The following is a 21,989-nucleotide window of genomic DNA, read 5'->3' as shown; positions in this document are numbered from 1 at the left end:
TCACCAACACTCCTACTCTCCATAAAATCAATGTTCCCAAAACTGAAACTTACTAACACACACACCCTAACATATATCTCTTCTGTATCTCTGCCAACCCGTCTATGTCCAACTTTACTTTCGATAGTTTTTACTAAGAAATCAACAGGTACATGGAACATTCTTAAACTACACTGCTCCCAGAGCAGATCCTGATCCAATATTCCACCTCAAGCCCCCTGCCCCAGGAGATGTCAACATGCCTGCCTTCCCCCAGGCCCCCATTCTGTTTAAGAATCATTGCTACAAGGATTGAGAAGTCTGATTCACAAATGAAAAAGGGGTTGTTTCCCATTTTGTTCTATTACAGGTAATGCTATTTTATTTAAATATATACAAAGAAATTAATATATATTATGTATATTTTTCTTTCTAAATAAATCTTTTTTCTATCCTTATTTCTTTAAGGTAACAGCTGCCACAAAAGATAAAGACACAAGACTTTTGTTACATGGCCATCTGTCCTCCAGAAATGGTGTACAATTTATACTCCTACTAACAGCACATGAGCCTGTCTGTTTCCCCATGTCCTCTTGCTGTTAACATTTTTTTAAATCTACGCCAACTGTGGAGATGAAAATGTCACTTCATTATTTAATGGTATATGAATTCCAGCTCTCAGGCAAATACGCCACACTCTGACTGAGAAAAGTCCCTGTGATACTTGATGGAATTGAAATTACATGGAATTAATGCCAAGCAATTTCCTAAGTCTTCGTCACAAGGTGTGCAGTACCATTAGCTGCCACCAGGCGGTGGTGGGTTCGTGAGGAGTCCACATTCACAAAGGACCTTGCCCCAAATGTGGCCAGTTGAGTCTCTAATAATAGCAGTAATAACAATAGCAGATAACTTTTACTGAGCTTTTACTGTGGGTTAGACACTATACTAAATACTTAATATGCACTATATTATTTAATCCTCCCAAAAACAGTCTCTGAGAGCATCATTTGTTACACTACAATATTTTCTCTTAAAAAAAAACGTTATTAAGGGGGCTGGCCCCATGGCCGAGTGGTTAAGTTCACGCGCTCCACTGCAGGCGGCCCAGTGTTTCGTTGGTTCGAATCCTCGGTGCGGACATGGCACTGCCCATCAAACCATGCTGAGGCAGCGTCCCACATGCCACAACTAGAAGGATCCACAACAAAGAATGTACAACTATGTACCGGGGGGCTTTGGGGAGAAAAAGGAAAAAATAAAATCTTTAAAAAAAAAAAAACTTTATTAAAGTACCAGAAAAAAAACTATACAGCTGCTCTCAAAAGCAAATACTCAGAATTACCAACACCTGGGGACCATTAATAGCCTATTAACCGAACTGTTATTTAATCACTCCCTAAGTAAATCCAGAGTTCCCAATTTACTTTGCTTAATTCTGTAGAACAGCAGGCCTCCCTGGGCCATGTGGCTGCACTCTACAGAGCTCTCCAGGGAGTCTGGTATGAGACAGAACACCCCAGAGGTCCCCTATGGATCCCAACAGCCTCACGAAGTAGGCTGTTTATCCCCACTTACCAATTATTATTCCTATTTCCCAGACAGGAAAAGTGAGGCTCAGTAACTTGCCTGTGGTCACACAAATGCTAAGTGGCAGAACCAGGATTCAAACCCAGGTCTGACACCAATGCCCATGCTGCTCTCTGCTCTGCTTAGCTCTCTGCTTTCAGACCTAGTTGCAGCCTTTAGCTCCCTGCTCAAATTACATGTCAATTAGCAATCTAACTGTCAGCAGGGAAAGCTCCTAGGGTACAGCAACTTCCGGGGGAGCTGTGCCTGCTTCTGTCCTCTCCATTTAGTGGCTCTTCCCTTCCTGCCCCCAGGGTCTCAAACCTAGGGCCCAGGGCCTCCAATTCCTTCCACTCCACTGCCTGCCCCAGGTGTACCTCTCTCAGTCTAACCAGCACTCCTAAATAATTTCCGCTGTTGATCTGATAAGAATGTATGTTTGAAAAGCAACTGTAGAGATAATATGGAGCTTTAAAATGGTCCATGCTTAGGGGAACGCTGACATTCTGCTCCAGCACCTGACAGTCCTAAGCAAACAAACACTTCCTGAGGTAAGAGATCTCTAGGTGAAGCTTATTAATAAAAACTTCAAGGCTAGAAAGCACATTCTAGCTTAAAAGTACTCAGCAATATCCATACTTGGTGAGAGACGACAACATAAGCCTTCTGGGCTGCATCAGCTTTTATAAGAGATAGGCTGGCCTTCCCTGCCCCTAACTCTGCTCATCTTTTTTGTCTGCTGTTCAGCTAGACACAGTGCCACCTGTTCTTATGCGTGGTTGTGGTCCAACAAGCAGCCCGGTGACCCTCACACAGTGGGCCCTCAGCAAACGTTTATGAATGAATACGTTGTGCTATAGCCATAAAACCGCCTACCATGTACAGAATGAGTATCATGCATGATAAAACAGTACACTAAAAGCTGCATTAACGTAAAAATGGTCAAATAAAATAGCAAAACCCAAATGCAATGGAAATTCTCCTTGGGCTAGACAGATTGCAATTCTAATACCACGAAAGAACCAAAGAAGCAGCAATCGGCACAATTCCCAAAACACTAACCTTGACTAAACCAACAGAAGACTGTAACGAGTATATTTACTATCCACCTTAAAAGAAAAATCCATTTGTTACTGACTGAATGCTTGCATCCTCTTGTTTGCAACCAACCTTGCTGGTGCCTGCATCTAGCACTTCGCAGCCTCGAGGACTGTCAAAAATAAGTCGTTTAAGCCCCCAGTCTGTGGTGCTTTGTTATGACAGCCCAAGCGGACTAATACACCATCTAATGATCTGTTAAGTTCACCAAGGGTCAAACTAAGTCCTAAAATTTGAGCAAAGAGTAGAGAATCTTGGCCAGATTTCACTTCTACTGCCTTTTGTGGCAAAGGGAGTTCTTCAAAGTCAAAATTCAGGACAGGAACCATGACTGAAAACCTGTGGTGCTGAGGGCTCAGAGAGATGTCAGGATATTAAAGACTACTGCTCCTTAAAGTGAAGTGAAATGAACCACGACAACGGATGCAGAAAACCTGGGCTCAAATCCTGACTTCAGCACTCACACAGCGTGTGACTCCGGGCAAGTCAATTAATCTCCAATGCTTCATCTGGAAAATGGGGTTTATACCCGCTACTCTGCCTTATTCCCCTGCACAATGGGAGTAAAGAAGCATAGACTAGAGCTTCAATATTTGAGTTCTTTCCACCCCTCCCACCCATATTAAACTGCCTGCAAAAGTAGAACAGTGGTCTGTATACAATATATATTCAAATATTTACTGGCTCCTTGATTTTATAGACACACAATTCAACAAATATGGAATAAACTCCTGCCAGAGGCTGAGTACTGTCCCAGAACATGTGGGAGATGCACAGACAGGTTGAACCCCAGAGCCTGGAAGGAGCACTGGCGTGCAGACACTGATAACTAAAACGAGAAAGACACCAACACAGACACCACAAGAGGGGACAAAGCACCTTGGCGTTCAGAGGAGGGAAGAGGTTAATTTGCATTCTTCACGAACACGAGGGCATCTGAGCTAGATCTTTAAGAATGTATAGGATATGAACAGAGAGAGCTGAAGGAGATCATTCAGATAAATAATTGATAAGAAAGGGCCTGGACTCTGAGCAGTGATGATGTTAACAGAGAGGAGGAGGTGCACACGGGAGGCTGTTTCAAAGCAAGCAAGGACCAGCACGTGTGTGTGTCCACACCAGGGCGGGGGATTTGAAGAGAAAGCAGAGGCAAGAAGGACACACGAGGATTAACGGAGCACCCACTCTGTGCTGGCACCAGAGGGGGGACTCCTTAAGACCGGGGCGATCATAGTCCAGTGAAGACATAACACAACACAGCGTATCATGGGAGGGGCTGGTGATAAGGCAGGGTGATAAGCACAGTGGCAGAGATGTGCCTAGGGACACTACTCCAAGATTGGAAGGATCTAGAATAAGAACCTAATTCCTAGTAGCATCGATTGGAATTAGAATTAGCATTAGGACAGTGAGGGCGACAACTTGGGAAAAACTGAAGGAACGTGTACAGAAAGGGTGAGTGAGCCAAACGAACGAAATGTGGCACCCATCCCCGAAGGAGACCTGGCCACAAGTCCTGGGTGATGGGTGCCCTAAAGAGACGAAAGGCTATTTCCTATCCTGGCCTGTTGACTCTCTCTCCTCACTCAGCACCCCCAAGCCACCTTTTTTGGGGAAGCAACAAATAGCTTAACATGTTAAAACTAAAAAGGGACCTCAGACTAATCCTCTCACTTTACAGATGAGGAAACCGAGGCCCAAAGCCAAACAGGGGGCTTCCTGGGGCCCTAGTAACAGAGGAGGGCCTGAAGGGAAGTATCATCCTCCATTTTCAACCCCTGCCCCACATCTCCTCCTGGGACCCTCTCACCATCAAGATGCCCTTTTGCTCAGTCCCTCAAGCCTTCCTCCAATATCCTGACACTCATTTTGTGACATAAGGCAAGTCCCCTTTCCTCCCTGTCAACTTCTCATCTCTAAATTATAAACTAAAGTGGGTTTTCTCAAAAGTCCCAAGCAGCGCTGGCAGTCCACGAGAGCATTGCCACTACAAGGTTTTTCTGCAACCTAATTTCCACAGTTCTCTGCCAAATACCCAAAGGTGGTATTTTCTGCCTATTTATGAGGTTAATGGAGCTACCAGCCAATGAAAGAGAACACTGCAGCAGAATAAAGAGATCTCAGCACTTGAGAGGATTTAAGGCCCATACCCAGGTTTAACTCCGTAGGTTAAGTAGTTCCAGCTGAAATGTCTAAAGCAGGTGATCGATCCGTTCGCTACTGTAGCCCCAGCTCCTTGAAGAATGCCTGGTACATGGCAGCACTTGACAAATATTAGTGGAATATATGTTGAAACTAACCTGCTCGCCATTTGTGTTTCTGACTAATCATACCTAGCTGTTCTACTACGTAAAATTTCTCCTCTTTTAAAGGATTTATCATAACAAAAGTCATTTCCTGGCGGCTTCTTGTAAATACTATTGCATCGTGTGCTAAATTTTTAAAAGCCTATGACTATGATGCCCTCATGATTTCATCTTATCCAGAGGCAAGAGTAATCAGATATTGTTCTCCCCATGCCCACCTTCCCGCTTGTTCAAACCTGTCTACCCAGGAAGGCCGCTCACCTGTGGCCTCTCCATCTTCCTTCCTTCCTTCAGAGGGCTTTCCAGTCTTAAACCCAGCACTGAACTTGCTTCCTCTAACGCTCTCCATCCTCCTCCCCTTCACTACCCACTCTCGGCAGCCATGAAACTTGGAAGCGTTTATTTTTACCATCTGTGTCTGACTGTGACTGTGAGTAGACGCAGCCTTGCGTTTAAGGCAGGAGCTCCCACCTCCCGTCCCTCCACTCCCACAGTTCCCTCTATAGATCACATGAAGGCTCTCAAGAGTCCTGCCTTTCCTTCCCCTCCCCCACGGCTCCACCCTAAACCATCTCGCCACCCCAGGCTCCCCGAAACTTCCTCCGAAATATTATTAAAGTATGCTCCAAGAAAGCGCTTTCACAATACAGAAAGTCCCCTTCGGTAGGTGTTCCCACTGCAGCCTGCTTCCGGCCTGTGAGCACTCTCTTCTCCTCCCGCACTTCAGCAACAACCATCGGCTCTCAAGTCTCAGGGTCCCAGTATCTACCTCTCACTACGGCACTCAGAATTACTCTGCACTGCAGTCTATGCACATCCTCGAGGGTCTCCCCTATCTGAGGGTGAGCTCCTGGGGCTTGGAACCACGTTTTATTCCTATCTTCAGCACGCAGTGGATTGTGTGTTTGTTCTAGAGAAAGCAGAGGGAAGGAGAACCCCAGCCCCCTCGTCTCTCCCCAACATCATACAGATTTCCAGCTGTCTACCAGCCCCCTCCACGGAGCTGTCCATTATGGGCGCCTCAGTAATCTCCAACTCTCCATAGTCAAAAGCAAACGAATTATTGCCCCACCCCCAAGCCTCCTGATTTCTGATGATTTCCGCCACATTAACTTGGCTCAAAGCAGAAACCACAGCCTGCTCTTCAATCACGTGTAATCAAGACCTACTGTACATCTACCTCACTATCTCCTCTCTCCTCTCCCATCCCCACTGCCTGCGTCTGAGGTCAGGCCCTGGTCTCCCCAAATGATCTCCTGGACTTCCAGCCCCTCTCCCACACAGCAACCAGAGGGATCTTCCTAAAACACCATGATCATATCACAGTCCTGCGTGTGAACCTGACATCTCCCCCAACGCCTCAGTGACAGATAAAGTGCAAGCTCCTTGCATGGCCTTCAAGGCCTGTCCAGATCTGGCCCCGATTATCATGACCCTCCACCCCACTCCACCCCACTCTCTCCATGTATTTTTCAACCCAGCCAGACCCACTCACCTTCATGCTCTTGAACCTGCTGTCTTCTCCTGCCTCTGTTCAGGGGGCTTCCTCTGGCTGGAATCCTTTACCCCAAGGTCCACCAAGGGCTCATTTCGAGCCCTAAGGCCCAACTCCCGTGAAATTTTTGTGAAGCTTTCCTCAACTAACGCCCAGGCTGTTACGTCTACTTTATTTACAGCAGCTTCCTTCTAAAATGACTTTGAGGCAGCTTACAAACTACGCACGCACAGCAACTAGTTTTTTTTTTTTAAGAGAATGACTATCAGGGCAAAGACAAGAGAGGGGTAAAGAGAGAGAAGCTAGGAGGTGGGGTAGCAATCACAACCTCTCTCATACGGTCTCATCTTCATCGTGCTCGAGCTGGACTGGCCCTGAGTTCTATCCAGAACGAGTTAGTTCCTCCTCTGTGAGCTCAGTGCCAGTTGGACATGACTGTACTGTAGCACTTCCCATATTTTTTGTAATTTGCTCTTTGTGTCTGTCTCCCTCACTGGACTGGGAAATTCCTAAGGGAAGACATAATTTCTGACTCATCTCTGAATCCCCGCATGAAGCACATGACTCAGCATGCGATTGGTACTCAGCAGACATTTGTGGAGTGAATATCACCATGGACAGGGAAAAGGGCACTGGTGCTGGTTGAAGTCTCTACCAGGCATTTGAAAAAACACTGTTTATCCCCACAAAAAATTACATGGCTGAGAAATGGGAGAACTAGGATTCAAACCCCAAACTCTCTCTCTCTCCAAAGCAACGGGTCTTTCCACTATGCACACGGCGCCCGCCCTTCACCATCATTGTGCGCCCAAATACCCTCTCCTTCGAGGCCTGGTTTTAAAATCACCCTTCTCCAAGAAGCCTTTCCTGCTCACTCAGGAAAGAAGTCAGCCTGAGTCCAGTGCTGACCGTCCACAACACTCAAGTAAGAAATGGTCACCTTGGTGGCTGAGAACTGAGCAGTCTGTGTAGGTGTTCCGCAGATGGTGGCGGGCCGTCAGCTCCTGCTCCTACTGCCTTGCCCCTGGTGCAGTCCCTAAGCCTTCCTGCCTTTCTCTTCCTTCTTCAGGGTCCAAAGCCTTCCAGTTCTCCCCCAGTCCAAAATGAACCCCAAAATAATCTCCTCATGCCCGCTGCTTCTCTAACCAAGTGAACTGTGTTCACAACACACTCCTTCATTACATCAGTCAGGCCTTCGTACTTTAAGCGTTCCATCAACCTTTAGGGCTGGTGAGCATCCCAGTCTCCTTGATACATTAAAAGAATTTCAGGAACCACAAGAAGGGACAAGGACATTTTAGGAGGCCCAATCACCTGGCTCTCAACCCATCTGAATACTTTTGGGGTGGCCTGGGAGGAAGAAGAGACAATCTGGGACCTCGCCCTAGCATCCCTCCCGCAGGCAGAATGCCTGGTCTCTAAGGGCAGGACGAATCTCGGTCCAGAACGCTGCCGGAGTGGTGGACCCTGGTCCCTTCCTCAACATCTTCTTCCAAAATCGTTCCCTCTCTCCGGAGTCCACCCTTGTCTCTCTCTGGCCCCAAACTCCCAGAGCAATCCTCAGTCTTAACTCAGGAACTATGTTTTAGAATTACTATTCAACAATTTCCTTGGTAACACCAGTGTCTTATTTGGCAGGGCTGCAAGGCACACCCCTGGCCCTGAAATTATCCTGTCTCGTTTTAAATGTGTGACAAATATATCCCAGCATCCTATACCCACTCTCCTGACACTGCAGGAACATTTGTAACCTTAAATGTTACCACATCTAAGAAACGCCCAAACTCCTGAATCGGAATACGGAGACTAAATTCTTCCCTGCTTCCTACTCCTAAATAAAGATTATTCATGCAATTTACAGTAGCTACTTCACAGCGCCGGTGTGCTGATTTAATTAGATAACTCACGCCAACTGTTTAGTACCTCGGGCCTGGTACATAGAAAGTGCTTAAAATTGAGCTATGATCATTTATGTACGTTGGTTCTCACAATTGTTCCTGGATCACACCACGCACTCCCGCACCCCCCCCTCCCCCCCGCCGCGGCACCCCCATTTACAGAAGCAGAAGCCGAGGCTCCGGAAAGGAGCCTTCCCAAGGTCAGGGGGGCACGGACGTGATGCTCGGCCCTGGGCCTCCCCGAGTGAGGGAGCCCTCCCATTACACCCTGGAACGGGGCACAAGGGGTCTTAAAGGAGACAAGTATGGGAAAGCGCCGTGCACCGTGCCCGGCAGCCAGTGGGGACCCTAGGATGGGAAAACCGCGCCACTGCGGGTCACCTGGATTCCTCCCAAGCAGCCCCCGCGGCCTGGGGGTCCGGAGTCCCCGACCTCGGGTGCGCCGTGGAACGTCGCCGCGGTGCGCGCCCGGGGCTTTGTACGCGGCAGGCCGGCCCCGCTCCCGGAGTCGCTGTGCGGCGCGCGCCGGCGGCCGCCGGGCCTGCAAGGCAGGGGGCGCAGAGGCTCGGCCGGCAAGCCCGCCAGGCCGGCCCGCCGCCCGCGTCCCCCGCCGCCCGCCGCCCGCCCCGGAGCCTCCTACCTGCAGCGACGGCGCGGCGGCCGCGGCGACCGGGGAGAGGCCGGCGGGACGCGGGAGGCGGGCGGCCTCGGCTCCTCTCGCAGGCTGGGCGGCCGGCAGGGCCGCGGGCTCCGGAGCGCCGGGCGGCGGCGGCGCGCGCGCCGCGGCCACAAAGCCCGGGAGCCGCCGCCCCCTCGCGGGCCGCCCGCCGCCTGCGGGTCCGTCGGCGCCGAGGAGGGCGGGAGCGCGGCCCCGCGCAGTCCCCACCTCCCGAGCCGCGGCCGCCGGCCTCCCCGAGGGCTCGGGGCGGGGCGCGGGTGTCCCTCGCCCACCCAACCCTCTTCCTCCGAGCCGACATCCTGGTGCTGATTGAGGTCTTTTCCCACCTTCGAGGAGTCGCTGCTGAAGGGCCTGGAAAGCTGTGTTTCGTGTCCAGGAACAACAACAAAAGGATGCATTTGTCACAAGGGATTTGGCGGCCATGGACACGAGTTAGCTCAGTCCAAGCCCCCAGTCTAAGAAAGGGGACTCCAGGCTAACTGGAACAGCCAACTCTCTTGTGCTAGGTTCATCACGGAGCTCTGTTTGGTTTTGCTTTTTTAATTCGCGGGATGTGTCTCTCCCTAGGCTGCGCGCTCCCAGGGCAGTGGCTGTGCCCTCTGGAGCCCACGACCTGGCTCGGACCGTGTGCCGAGTAAATGGGAATTAATGCGCGGAGGAATGAATGCACAACAGATCAAACTGTAGTAGGACAAGGCACCTTTTATTGCCCCTCCCACAAGGATGGGTGGCCAGGAGTTTCTTTTGCCCTATATCCAGTGCAGAGATTCCGAGCTTAGAAGGGCAGAGGGCTGTTGAGCTTTTTGTCTTAATTAAGGTCAAATTCACAGAACATAAAATTAACCACTTTAAAGTGAACGATCCAGTGGCATTTATTACATTTACAATGTTGAGTAACCACCATTTCTATCTAGTTCTGAAACATTTTTATCACCCCAAAAGGAAACCCCCCGCTTGTTGAGCAGTCACTCCCCATCCCCTCCTCCTCCCAACCCTTGGCAACCACTGATCTATTTTCTGTCTCTCTGGATTTGACTATTCTGGACATTTCATATAAATGGAATCATACAATACGTGGCCTTTTTGTCTGGCTTCTTTCGGTTAGCATGATGTTTTCAAGGTTCGTCCACGTCGTAGCCTGTATCAGTTCTTCATTCCTTTTTATGGCTGAATAATATTCCATTGGATGTATACCACAACTTGTTTATACATTCATCCATTGATGGGTAGTTCCATCATCCACTGATGCATTATTTCCACTCTTTGGCTACTGTGAATAGTGCTGCTCTGAACATGCGTGTAAATGTATTTGTCTGAGTATTTGTCTTCAATTCTTTGGGGTATATACCTAGGGATGGGATTGCTGGGTCCTATGGTAATTCTATGTTTAACTTTTTGAGAAACTACCAAAAAGTATTTCCATAGTGGCTAAACGAATGATTTTACATTCACACCAGCAATGCTTGAGGGTTCCAAATTCTCCACATCCTCACCCACACTCGCCACTTTTCATTTTTCTGATTCCTTGTATACACTTGAGGCTACTGCCGCCCTCCCAGCTCCCACCACCCACAGCCCTAGGACAGACTGAGCCAGATCTTCTGCCCAGAAAGAAACAACCAAACACTTCCAGGGATCAGAAGGACCAATAAAAATGAAGACCCTTGCTATAACTGTTACACTGCTCTTTGTTCGTTATTTTATTAAAGATTTTATTTTTTTCCTTTTTCTCCTCAAAGCCCCCCAGTACATAGTTGTATATTCTTCATTGTGGGTCCTTCTAGTTGTGGCATGTGGGATGCTGCTTCAGCATGGTTTGATGAGCAGTGCCATGTCTGAGCCCAGGATTCGAACCAGCGAAACACTGGGCCACCTGCAGCGGAGCGCGTGAACTTAACCACTCAGCCACAGGGCCAGCCCCTCTTTGTTCATTATTTTAACAACAATTACTCTAGTATCCAAGTGGTTTTGAAATTGTCCAGAGAACCTGTAAACCAAGACCATCCCAAAGGAGCTGCTATTGGCAAACAAACTTTATGACCCTCACCTCACTGGAACCCCAGGCAGTACATCATTTCCACGTGGAGTTTTCCACTCCAGGGCCACATTAGATATCCATGAAGATTTCCTTCTTAAATGAGGATACGCTCAACGGAAGTCTATTGGGGTGTGAAAATAGAAAGTCAATTCAGATTGGAAATTTGACAGGTGGTAGAGGGTGAGAAAAGCACTGGATTTAACAGACAGACCTGGGCCTGAATCTTGACTTTACTGCTTATCTCGTCACAAATGAAGCTAACCTCCTCGCGTCTCAGTTTTCTCATTTCTAAGGTGGGAATAGTGATACCTACCTGGCACAGTTGATAAAAGCTTCTAGTCTTGACTTCAATAAATGATCAGTATCATTATTATTGTTGTTGTGATTATTTAAAACAATGATGATTGACAGGAGGTGCATGCAGAAATGCTAAGGAAACATAGAAAACATTTAATCATGTGTCTTCTTCTCAAATCAAGAGCTATCTCCAAAACTAACATGACCAGGGTGTCTACCTAGACCTGTAACGTGGTTGCCGCCCTCCCAGCTCTCTCCTTCTGCCCTAACTTAGCTCTGTCCTTGTTCCTTGTCCTTAGACAACCTTCTTAACCGAGTCTTATCTCTAAAGTGCAGTAACAATACCTGCTTAATAGAGTTGTTTGAGGATTCAGTAAGATATTGTATTTGTAAAGGGCTTAGCACAGTACAAGTTACATAGAAAATAATAGATGTTAGCTATTATTTTATTATTAATAATAAATCTGTTATAACTTCTCCGTAGAAAGAGTTTACAGAAGGGTGGAGTCTAGAGTCTAGTAAAAGGAAGCCATAGGGAAAGAACCCATTCGTGTGACTTGTCCCTTCCCCAAGAGCCTGAGGGTCCCCCCTCAGGAGGTCCATCCTCACGATGGAGACGAGCGATGCATTGCACTCAGACAGCTTGTGGAGACTGACTCTGAAATGGTCTCCCCTTTGCTCAGATCCATTCTCACCAAGCAGTCTTCACATAGGACTTGGTTTCTACAGAAGTTTTCTTAAGGGAGGGAAAAAGCACTGATCGTCCCACCCGAATACTCCAGAGTTCTGAGAAAGTACAGTTCTCTTCGTAAGTTAATACATTGCTGTTTAGTTTATCCATGTGGCTGCTATGATTTTGACTGGCTGGATCCAGTGTCCCTAAAATCTAATTAAGTATAGACATTAGAGACTACTTTCATCAGGCTCCTTTGGTGGCAAGGAACAGAGAGCCATTCAAACTTGCTAAGGGCAAAGATGGTTACTGAATTTCAGGTGAATTGAAAGCTGGGAACCCAAGTTGAGCAGGGACTCACAGGAACCTAAAAGCCACTAGGAACCAACCTTTATCTCTCTCACTTGAGGTCAGTGTGTCTTTCTATACTCTGCTCTCTGACTCTCTTTGTCCCTCGGTGTCCTCTTTGTCTTGTTACACCTTTGTCTCTTTCTGTATATGTGCTCCTCTCCCCTACCTCCCAGCCTGCTCCCGCTGTTTACTCAATGCACTTGGCCCTCGTGGACACCCCAACCGAGCTTCCTCCTTGTCACTTGGCTCATATTTACACACACACAAAATGTGATTGGCCCAACTCATCATTTCAAGCCAGGACACAAGCTGGCAGCCTAGGAATTGACTACTTTTGACTACAAGTCCACTTCTGACTCAGTCAGCTATTACGAGATGGAAGGGAGGTATCATCTGATACAAAAATAATCCCCCAGCACAGCAGGAACTGGGAGTGGGGGTATTCACCAGAAACTGGCGTGGGTGGGTACATGCACTGAAATCATTCTATTAACATGACCATACTTTCCGAGTCAAACAGCAGGATAAATAACACAAAAATTATTTGCAATTCACTCCCTGATGGCAGAGGCAGTCTGGGAGGTGTAGTTCAGATGCTGAAACATCGGAACTTCCGAAGCATTTTGATAGCTAATGACAATAATGGACGAAGATTTTTGAAATTGAGACTTTCCTAGGAAATCTTAGTCAATCTAAAATGGAGAATGATCTTATGAAGCATAATACCTACATCACAGAATTGTTCAGAGGACTAAATGAGTTCTACAAGTCACTTTAGTCATTCCCATGTAATTATTAACTATAATTATCATATAGGGAAAGACTGGACAGTCCTTGATCTGTGGTGACCCCACCAAGATACAGCTGTCCTGTTAGGCAATCTCTGACTGCTGGTCAATCAGTCTCTGCACATTTCTCTTTAAATACAACCTCAAACACCAGAGAAGCAGGAAGATGGTTTCTAGGAAGCTTCAGGGAATGGCGGTGATGCCTCCTAGGATCTTACCACTGAGTGCATGGAGTTGATTTTTTTTTTGAAGATTTTGTTTTTCCTTTTTCTCCCCAAAGCCCTCCACTAGATAGCTGTATTTTTTAGTTGTGGGTCCTTCTAGTTGTGGTATGTGGGATGCCACCTCAGCATGGCCTGATGAGCTGTGCCACGTCCGCGCCCAGGATCCAAACTGGTGAAACCCTGGGCTGCCAAAGCAGAGCGTGCGAACTTAACTACTCCTCCATGGGGCCGGCCCCTCGAGTTGATTTTCTATCTGAACATCTCTTTTGCTAGGTTGGAGAAGGGTAGGCTATTCTTCAGATGGCCAGATATATCCAAGTATCTTTTGTAAGATATGGGCAGTGAGAAAAACTAAAATGCCTCCACCTACAGAATCCAGCTGTCCAGGGAAGGAATGAGGCGAGAGAAGCTTGCAGTGCTGAACAAGAGGCTACAGGTGGAGCTGTTGAGAAGACCAAAAGCTAGTGCTGATGGAGCAACCTTGGAGAGTACCAGGTCAGACAGCGATGGGAGGACAGGGCCAGAGTGAAATCCACACTGCAAGAAAACTCCGGGAGTCATGTGTTTCGAATGCCTACTCCCCGCCTTTCCCTGAGACCTACCTTGTCTATTTTAGAGTGACTGGATTTGCAAGCTACTGGCCACAGGAATTGCTGGTGCCACAGCAATTTGATGTTGAGGTGGTTTTGGTGAACATATTTATTAGTACTCAGGTGTATTAGTTACTTATTGCTGTGTAACAAATTGCTCCAAAATTTAGAGGCTTAAACCAACAAACATTTATTATCTCACAGTTGCTGTGGGTCAGAAAGCAGCTTAGCTAAACAGTTCTGCCTTGGGGTCTCTCATAAAGTCACAGTCAAGATGTCAACTGGGGCAAGAGACAGGTTCCAGTTTGTCCTCGTGAGTTCCAGTGTTCTTTGCGGGCCCAAGTCTGTCTTCACAGGTTCTGGCTTGTCCTTGATCTCATCCACATCCAGCTTTCCTTCCCAACTGCCAACCTGGCTGACATACAGCGACTTCAGGCTCGGCAGCCTGCACAGACTGTTCCACCAGCTCCCACAACTACATGAGCTCTAACTTCTTTAAAAGGCCTAAAGACACTGCTGCAAGCCTGTGTTACTTTTCAGAAAACTGCTTGAAACTGTTCTATATTTCTAGACCTGCTCTGCCATTAATAGGCTGTGAAACCTTGGGGAAGAGGTTTATTATCTGAAAAATCAAGAGTTTGGTTTAGATCCCGAATGGCTGTTCCACCATTAGTTGCTACTGCTCTCTTCCCTTCACTATCAGATTTCTAACGCAGCAATTCCGCTTCTAGGTGTTTCTCCTAGAAAAGTATTTGCCTGTGATTACAAACAGATGTGTTCCTTGCAGCTTTGATGATGGTAAGTAAAGGAAGGCAGGAGGGAGGGAGGGGGGAGAGAAAGACAGAAAGTGAGAGAGAGAGAGAGAGAGAAGGAGGAGGAGGAGGAGGATAGAGGGAGAAGGAAACATCGGAAACGACCTAAAGGTCCCTCCTGGGGGACTCTTTCAATAAACTATGGTTTTGCATAGCACTGACAAAGCATTCTATTGATGTGGTTTTTTGTTTGTTTATTGTTGGTTTGGTTTGGTTTGGTTTGGCCCAACCATTTTGACTCCACAATTTTAAACCAGGTGAACATCTTAATCTTGGGCATACTCCCCTCCAACCAAGGACATTTTGATACAACTAAGAGTTAGCTTGCTCTGAACTCTGCAGCAAATATGAGTAGCTAGTGCTATAGGCAAAGCTAAAAAAGCAACAGACCAATGGAAGGTGACAAGGAAATGTTATTCCCTTGGAGCATCTGGAAGGATTTGCTTACAATATTCTCATAAATTACCTAGGAAATAAGTGTAAACTATCAGTATTTTATCCAATTCATAGTAAATATTTCTGGTAGAAATAATTCACACAAAATAAAGTAGACGATGGCTAAAACTGCACGTGATGAATGTCAGATCTGTTAACTTTAACTTGAAAAACAGGACTTGCTAGAAATAACGCTCACAGACTACAACTCAAAATGGCAGAAAACTAATCAATTACATTTAAAATAGAAAATTTTCATGGAAAAGAATTGACCCTTTGAATTCTACTAATTATAATTTCAGTAAAACAAAATGTAAAAATTTGGAAATCAATTAAACTGTGTTAACTGACCAAGGAATTAAATGAGTGTAATAGTGTGGACCCCAAAAAATATGCTCTCAACAAAAATTCGTGAATGATGATGTAATCCTGGTTGATATTCTTATGTTTGTAAACTTGATTCTAAATGTCTTTGAGTCAAAAGAATAGGGTAAAAATAGCAGGGGCAAAATCCTGGCGTTAGAAAGTCCTGTTTGTCTCCGTAGACCCCATGCTCCCACGCAGGTATTATTAGTTCTTAGAGTTAATTATTACAACCAGTGGTTTGAGAACCACTTCTCTAGAGAGATAAGAAAGGAGGGTCCAGTGTATACCATCCCCAAAGCATTTGTCATGGAATTTGACAAGTTGATTCTAAAATTCATCTGCAAGAGAAAATGTTCAAGAATAGTAAAGAAATTTTTGGAGAAGATCAGAGATGGGACTTGCCCTACCAGATGACAAAATAGTCTATAGACATAGAAATTAAATCTGCATGTCACTATACAAGAATAGACAATTAAATCCAAGCCATAAAATAGAGCCCAAACAGACTCTCGGACATGTGGGAATATCACACATTTAAACTGTAAGGAAAGGATTGATTAGTGCACAAAAGGGGTTGAGATAATTAGCTCTCCGCTTACAAAGAAATAACATTTCTACTCTACATCCTATTAAAAAATTCCAGATGGATTTTTTTTTTTAAGATTGGCACCTGAGCTAACATTGTTGCCAAACTTTTTTTTTCTGATTTTTCTCCCCAAATTCCCCCAGTACATAGTTGTATATTTTATTTAGTTGTGCATCCCTCTAATTGTGGCATGTGGGATGCCGCCTCAGCCTGGCCTGATGACCGGCGCCATGTCCGCGACCAGGATCCGAACTGGTGAAAGCCCGGGCCACGGAAGCTGAGCGTGGAACCTAACAACTCGGCCATGGGGTCGGCCCCTCCAAATGGATTTTAAAGCTGTATGTATAAGAAAATTATACAAGTATTAAAATAATATACAGAACTTGTCTATATTATTAGAAAAGGAAATGCTTTCTCATGTAAGATACAAAAAGAAAAGCTATACAGGACAAAATGGATAAATTTAACTATGAAAGTTGACTCCTACCCACACAGTGCCCAAATCTTGGATTCTAATACATTTCTCCAATAAAAGGAACCAGAGTTCTTTGGAGAAATGGTTGGTTCTAGAATTAGGGCAGGAAATACACAAGAGGAGCCTGGAGTGTTTTGTAGTGCCAGGAAGTAAGGAAGAGTTAAATCACACACACACACAATTAGGGGGGTGTGTCAAAGAGACATAGGAGTCAATGGAAAGAGCTCCCAATGGCCAAAGCTGGAAAATTTGAACAGCAAAATAAAGTATTATTGAATTATAGCCCAAAGTATAAAATAAATAGCCATGAGTCAATACCAATATAAGTAAATGATTAAATAAATAAATAAATGGGGGAGAATAGACAAATCTACTAGGCAGAGGAATTCCAAATGATTTATGAAGATACTCTGCCCTCAAGGATGTGCAGCTTAACTCCCACTCCTTAAGTGCGGGCTATGCACAGCAACTTCCTCCCAAAGAGAACAGTATGGAAACGGGGGAAAGGAAGAGTAACGTTATAGTGGGAAAACTGGACAAACACTACCTCGGCCAGGTGATCAAAGTTAATGTCAAAGGTGGCAGGTCATGTTGAGTCATACCCTTGTAGTGATGTGATGAGAATGGCACTTTATCTCTGTGGTTTTCCTCCCCAAAACCCAAAACTTCAGTCTAATCACGAGAAAAACATCAGACAAATCTCAGCTGAGGGGCAAAATACCTAACTAGTACTCCTCAAAACAACACGGTCATCAAAAATAGGGAAGTCTGATAAACTTTCACAGCCAAGAGGAACATAAGGGGACATGACGAGTAAATATAATGTGCTACTGTGGGTGGGACCCTGGAAGAGAAAAAGGATGTTAGGCTAAAACTAAGGAAATCTGATTACAGCATGAGCTTTTGTTAATAATCATGTATCAGTGTTCCTCTTCCCAACCCCAAGCATAAAAAAAAGAAAGATATTCTGACTGCAGGATGGAGAACAGATTGGGTAAAACAATAATAATAATAATAGTAATAATAATGTGTTGATATTGGTTCATTAATTGTGACAAGGGTTCCATACCAATATAAGAGGTTAACAATAGGAGAAACTGGGTGGGGGGTATACACCAACACTGTCCTATCTTTAGTTCATTGTGACCTTGACAGTGTTAAGAAGTATTAGATATTTTATAGGATATCTCTCAATTTTTTGCAACATTAGACTGCAAAATTACAGATTTTGGGGAGGGCAGTAGCTATTAGAATTTTTAAAAGTGCTTTCCTAAATAGTGAATTCTAGAGAAATACTACTCACACATATTAAAAAAAAGGGCATGAACAAGAGTTTATGAAGCATTATTTTTTTAAAAAAAGCAAAAATTTAACATCTATCTATAGGGAAATGATTAAACAAACTACAAAATAGCCACAGTATAGAACACCATATTTCACTGACTTCAGGATGTCATCAATTAGAGACATCACTATTTATGTATCGTTAAGAAAGAAAAATGCTCCTAATTAAACTACGACACAAAACTTTCTTATCATTTATAATTTTTAGTTTATACTATTCAAAAAACCAGTTGAGACAAGACATCGATTTCTTTCTTTTTAAAGATTGGTGCCTGAGCTAACATCTGTTGGCAATCTTTTTTTTCTTTCTTCCCCCCAAAGCCCCGCAGTACACAGTCATATATTGTAGCTGTAGGTCTTTCCGGTTCTCTCTGTGGGACGCTGCCTCAGCACGGCCTGATGTGAGCTGCCATGTCCATGCCTGGGATCCAAACTGGCGAAACCCCAGGCCACCGAAGCAGAGGGCATAAACTTAACCACTTGGCCGTGGGCTGGCCCCAACACATGAATTTTTTAATTCCATATTATCCTTGTACATACAGTAAAATGAAAGTATTCATGAAATAAATTGATTACAGCATATCTAAATCTTATCAGAGTCTGAACCTTCTGAATCGTGTTTAGACTCAGAATCATCAATATTCTAGGCTGCTAACATCCATTCTGCACGTTTTGAAGCGTATCCAGCAGGCAATGACAACCACATCACCACTGCTGCCTGCCTGACGGCAATTGTAAGATTTTACAATTTTAGAGATCATAAAACGTGAACGAAAAAGTATGCCTTAGAACAATGAAACAAGAGTATTATGCAGCTGCTAAAGGAACCAAGGGAATTTCATACATGCCACTATGGAAAATTCTAATTCATATTGCTAAGGAAAAATAGCAACTTGCAAAAAATATATACAGTATGAGCTCCTTTATAGAAAAAACAAAACTAACCTCTATATTTCTGTGGCAGACACTGAAAATTTGGTTACCCAAAAGATACTCACAACTCGCTTCTACCTTGCCATTCCATACTTTAGATACTTGAAAGGTAAATGACTTTCTTAGACTCCCTTGTTGACAGAGGGATCATGTGATACTGTTCTGACCAGTGAGTTGTAGGCAGATGGACCGGCAGCCTTCCTTTCCTGAATAAAAATATAAAACTTCACAAGAAGATGACTTTTGTCCTCTCCTGTCTAGTATGCGGACACATACTTAGAGGAGCAGTAATCACCTGTGGCCCTGAGGACAAAAGCCAAACACTGAAGGACAGAAAGAGCCGGGGCTCCTGATGACATCACAGAGCTGCCCTGCGCTGCTGGCTCTGCCCCTGGGCTTAATTTGGAATGAGACCAATAAACTGCTTTCTTTTGTTGGGTATTCAGTTGACTGAATAAAGTCCCAACTGCCACGAGTCATACATGTGTAGAGATAGATTGAAAAATATCTGACTAAAACGCACAGTAACCTAATAAGAGAGGATGACAGGAGGTGAGAGTAAGATTGGGAGGGGATGTTGCGGGACTTCAGCTTTACTTTTATTTGTTGAATTTTTTACAACTTAAATGTATTCGCATCTTATCTATGTAATTAAAAACATAACTGTTTTTATAAGATTGATGTCATAAATGGAAAGAGACTTGCCGACAAGAAAAGAGCTTACAATGGAGCAGTATCTCAGGCTAAGATATTTTTTTCAAATGACTTAAGTCCAGAGAAGACAATTTTTCTACTTTCCATTCAAAAAGGTTAATCTGGCTTAATTTACTTGTTTGTGGAGAGTGCAGGATTCTGCAGAGTGGACACCAGTTCCTTTTCTAAGAGCTCACAGATTAGCTTGGATACAACCCATCATGGGTTTGGATTGGTGCTCAGTAAAAGTCAAGATTACCAGACTGCATTTTCCAAGATCTACTGTTTTCTCCTTTTTAAAATCAGAACATTTTCCAGTCTTGAATTTCCTCTTACTTCTCATGTACTCTGATATTTTCCAAGGATTACCAGCATAACAGTTGCATACAAAAGGTCCTGGCACAAAAAAACACATGATGATGATGATGCTATTAATAAGGACAATGACAGTAAGAGCACTTACCACTTCCTGGGCATTTTCTGTGTGCAGGCACTGTGCTGAGCCCTTTACACACACTGTCTCATTCAACCTTCACAAAGCTCTGTGAGGTCCATCACTATTAGCAGCTCCGTTTTATAGAGGTAGACACTGAAGCTTGAGCAGCTAACTTGCTCAAGGCCACCCAAAGTCATACAGTCACAACAGATTGGAACCTGCAGAGCACCAGCTCTTAATCTCTAAGCTTAACTGAAAAAAAAGGGCAAAATCAATAGACTTGTAATGTGAGCAGTAAAAGGCTCATCGTGTGTAAACTGAGGTCAGTCCCCAACAGGCTCTCTTTGAGCACCTTCCATTCACCCACTAAATGGCCCCAACCGCACTCACCAAGCGGAGCCAGAGCCGACTCCCTTTCTCATCCTTTCCGTATTTTCCTTATCACCGTAGTCTAAACTCCGCAGGCTCCTCCCCTACTGCTGCCACTGGTGCCCCCTGCGCAAGCGCACTGTGGCCCAGAACTTAACCAGGGGTCCGCGTGTCCCCGAGCTCGGGGCGCCGCCGCCGAGGGAGCGCGCCCGGCGGGGCCGCGCCGGGGGTGGGCGGGGCCTCGTGTGAGCCGCTGAGTGGCGCGGGCTTTGGGCTTTCGGAATGAATGGCGGGGACTGCACTTTTCGCGGGGAAGGAGCCGCAAGAAGTTTCCGTCGCACGAGTATTTCATCACCCATCCATCTATTCCTGAAATATGTTTTAGTGACTACTGTGTGCGAGCACCCACCTGGCATGGAGACTGTCCTCCCTGGGCTCCCGCACTTGATAGAACAGAACACAAGATGTGAGAGGTGGTCCTTGAAACCCCACACCTCCCAACATCCATACCGGAGAATGTGTAGTACAGTAGGGGGAGAAACTGGGCCTAAGTAGGGGTTCATGTCTCTACCCACCAGGGAACCGGCACCCAGACTGTCTCTAGGCTTGCCGTTCCTTTCTCGTCTATTTTCCAGGGCCCTCGTCCTTACCCCGCCCACACTTAGGTCAAGGTCGTGTCCGTCCTGCTTTCTAGAAGCTTACACTCCAGTGGGGTTAGAACACTCCACCATAATATAGGATGAGGAAAGGGGGCACTTAACAGAGGGGCAGGTAGCTAGGGACTGGTCTGTGGAAGGCAGACAGTCTTCAGCTGGTCCCCTGGATGATCACTGTAGTTCAAAGTAACTAATGACAGACCCAACGCATCCAGAGTACTTGAGAAACTAAAGGTCCTCCTTCAGGAAGCTCGTGATCAAACAAAAAAAATTAAAGAGTAGAAACAGTAGGCTGTGCTGTTAACTAGGAGACAGCAAAAGAAAGAAATAATAAATAGAAAAGTAGTGATTTTGTTTTACCTGCTTATTTGTATTCTTGTGACAGACTGTTTTTATTGCAATTCTATTTTCTCCGAAGTTGAATAGTTTCTTGAATCTGCTGCAACCTGGGCCATTTTTGCCTGAATTCCTCTTTCCTCAATGTCTAGTTCATGTCCCCCTCTGCTCTCCCTCCCAGTTCTTCCTCCCCATACCTACCACCTTCCCCTAATAATTGTTTAACAAATCCTACATTGTAGAAATGGTTTCTGCTCCCATTCTGCTCGGCTCCTAAACCATCTTCCTTTATTTCTGGGCTGTATAGTGTTTAATTCATTAAAAAACAGCCAAATCTTCTTCTTGTTTTACTTTATTGACTATTTTATAATTTCCTGGTTCCAAAAAGCTTTCATATATCCAGTCTTACAAACAAGTAACCTGGTAGATTCCTTGACACTGTCCCCAGCCCCACACCGCCATATCCAGTATATTACCAAGTCTTATCAATTTTATGTGCCCAAAATTTCTCTGACTTTTCTTCGTCTGCCCATCCCCACCCACCACCTTAGTCCAAGCTCCAA

The 21,989-nt window shown here is 45.3% G+C and overlaps 1 protein-coding gene across 5 annotated transcripts in view; it reads right to left on the bottom strand.

Annotated features, from left to right (window-relative positions):
* The window catches only part of MSANTD3 (Myb/SANT DNA binding domain containing 3), a 36,298-nt gene extending 15,736 nt beyond the window's left edge, over nt 1–20,562 (bottom strand). Inside the window, exons 1-2 of one of the 5 annotated variants that reach the window (XM_070595289.1) lie at nt 20,456–20,562; nt 20,093–20,317 (exon numbers count right to left, since the gene is read on the bottom strand). The gene's annotated coding sequence lies outside the window, so the exon portion shown is untranslated. Of the gene's footprint in view, nt 1–6,447; nt 8,274–8,726; nt 8,955–8,985; nt 9,161–9,350; nt 9,657–20,092; nt 20,318–20,455 lie in introns of those variants that run through there. The other 4 variants (XM_070595290.1, XM_070595286.1, XM_070595288.1 and 1 more) reach the window with 4 other exon arrangements.
* Between the last annotated feature and the right edge of the window lie 1,427 nt (nt 20,563–21,989).

The sequence above is a fragment of the Equus przewalskii genome, chromosome 26 (assembly GCF_037783145.1).
Source record: "Equus przewalskii isolate Varuska chromosome 26, EquPr2, whole genome shotgun sequence".
Taxonomy (NCBI): domain Eukaryota; kingdom Metazoa; phylum Chordata; class Mammalia; order Perissodactyla; family Equidae; genus Equus; species Equus przewalskii.
This window is presented reverse-complemented; position numbering and strand designations above follow the sequence as displayed.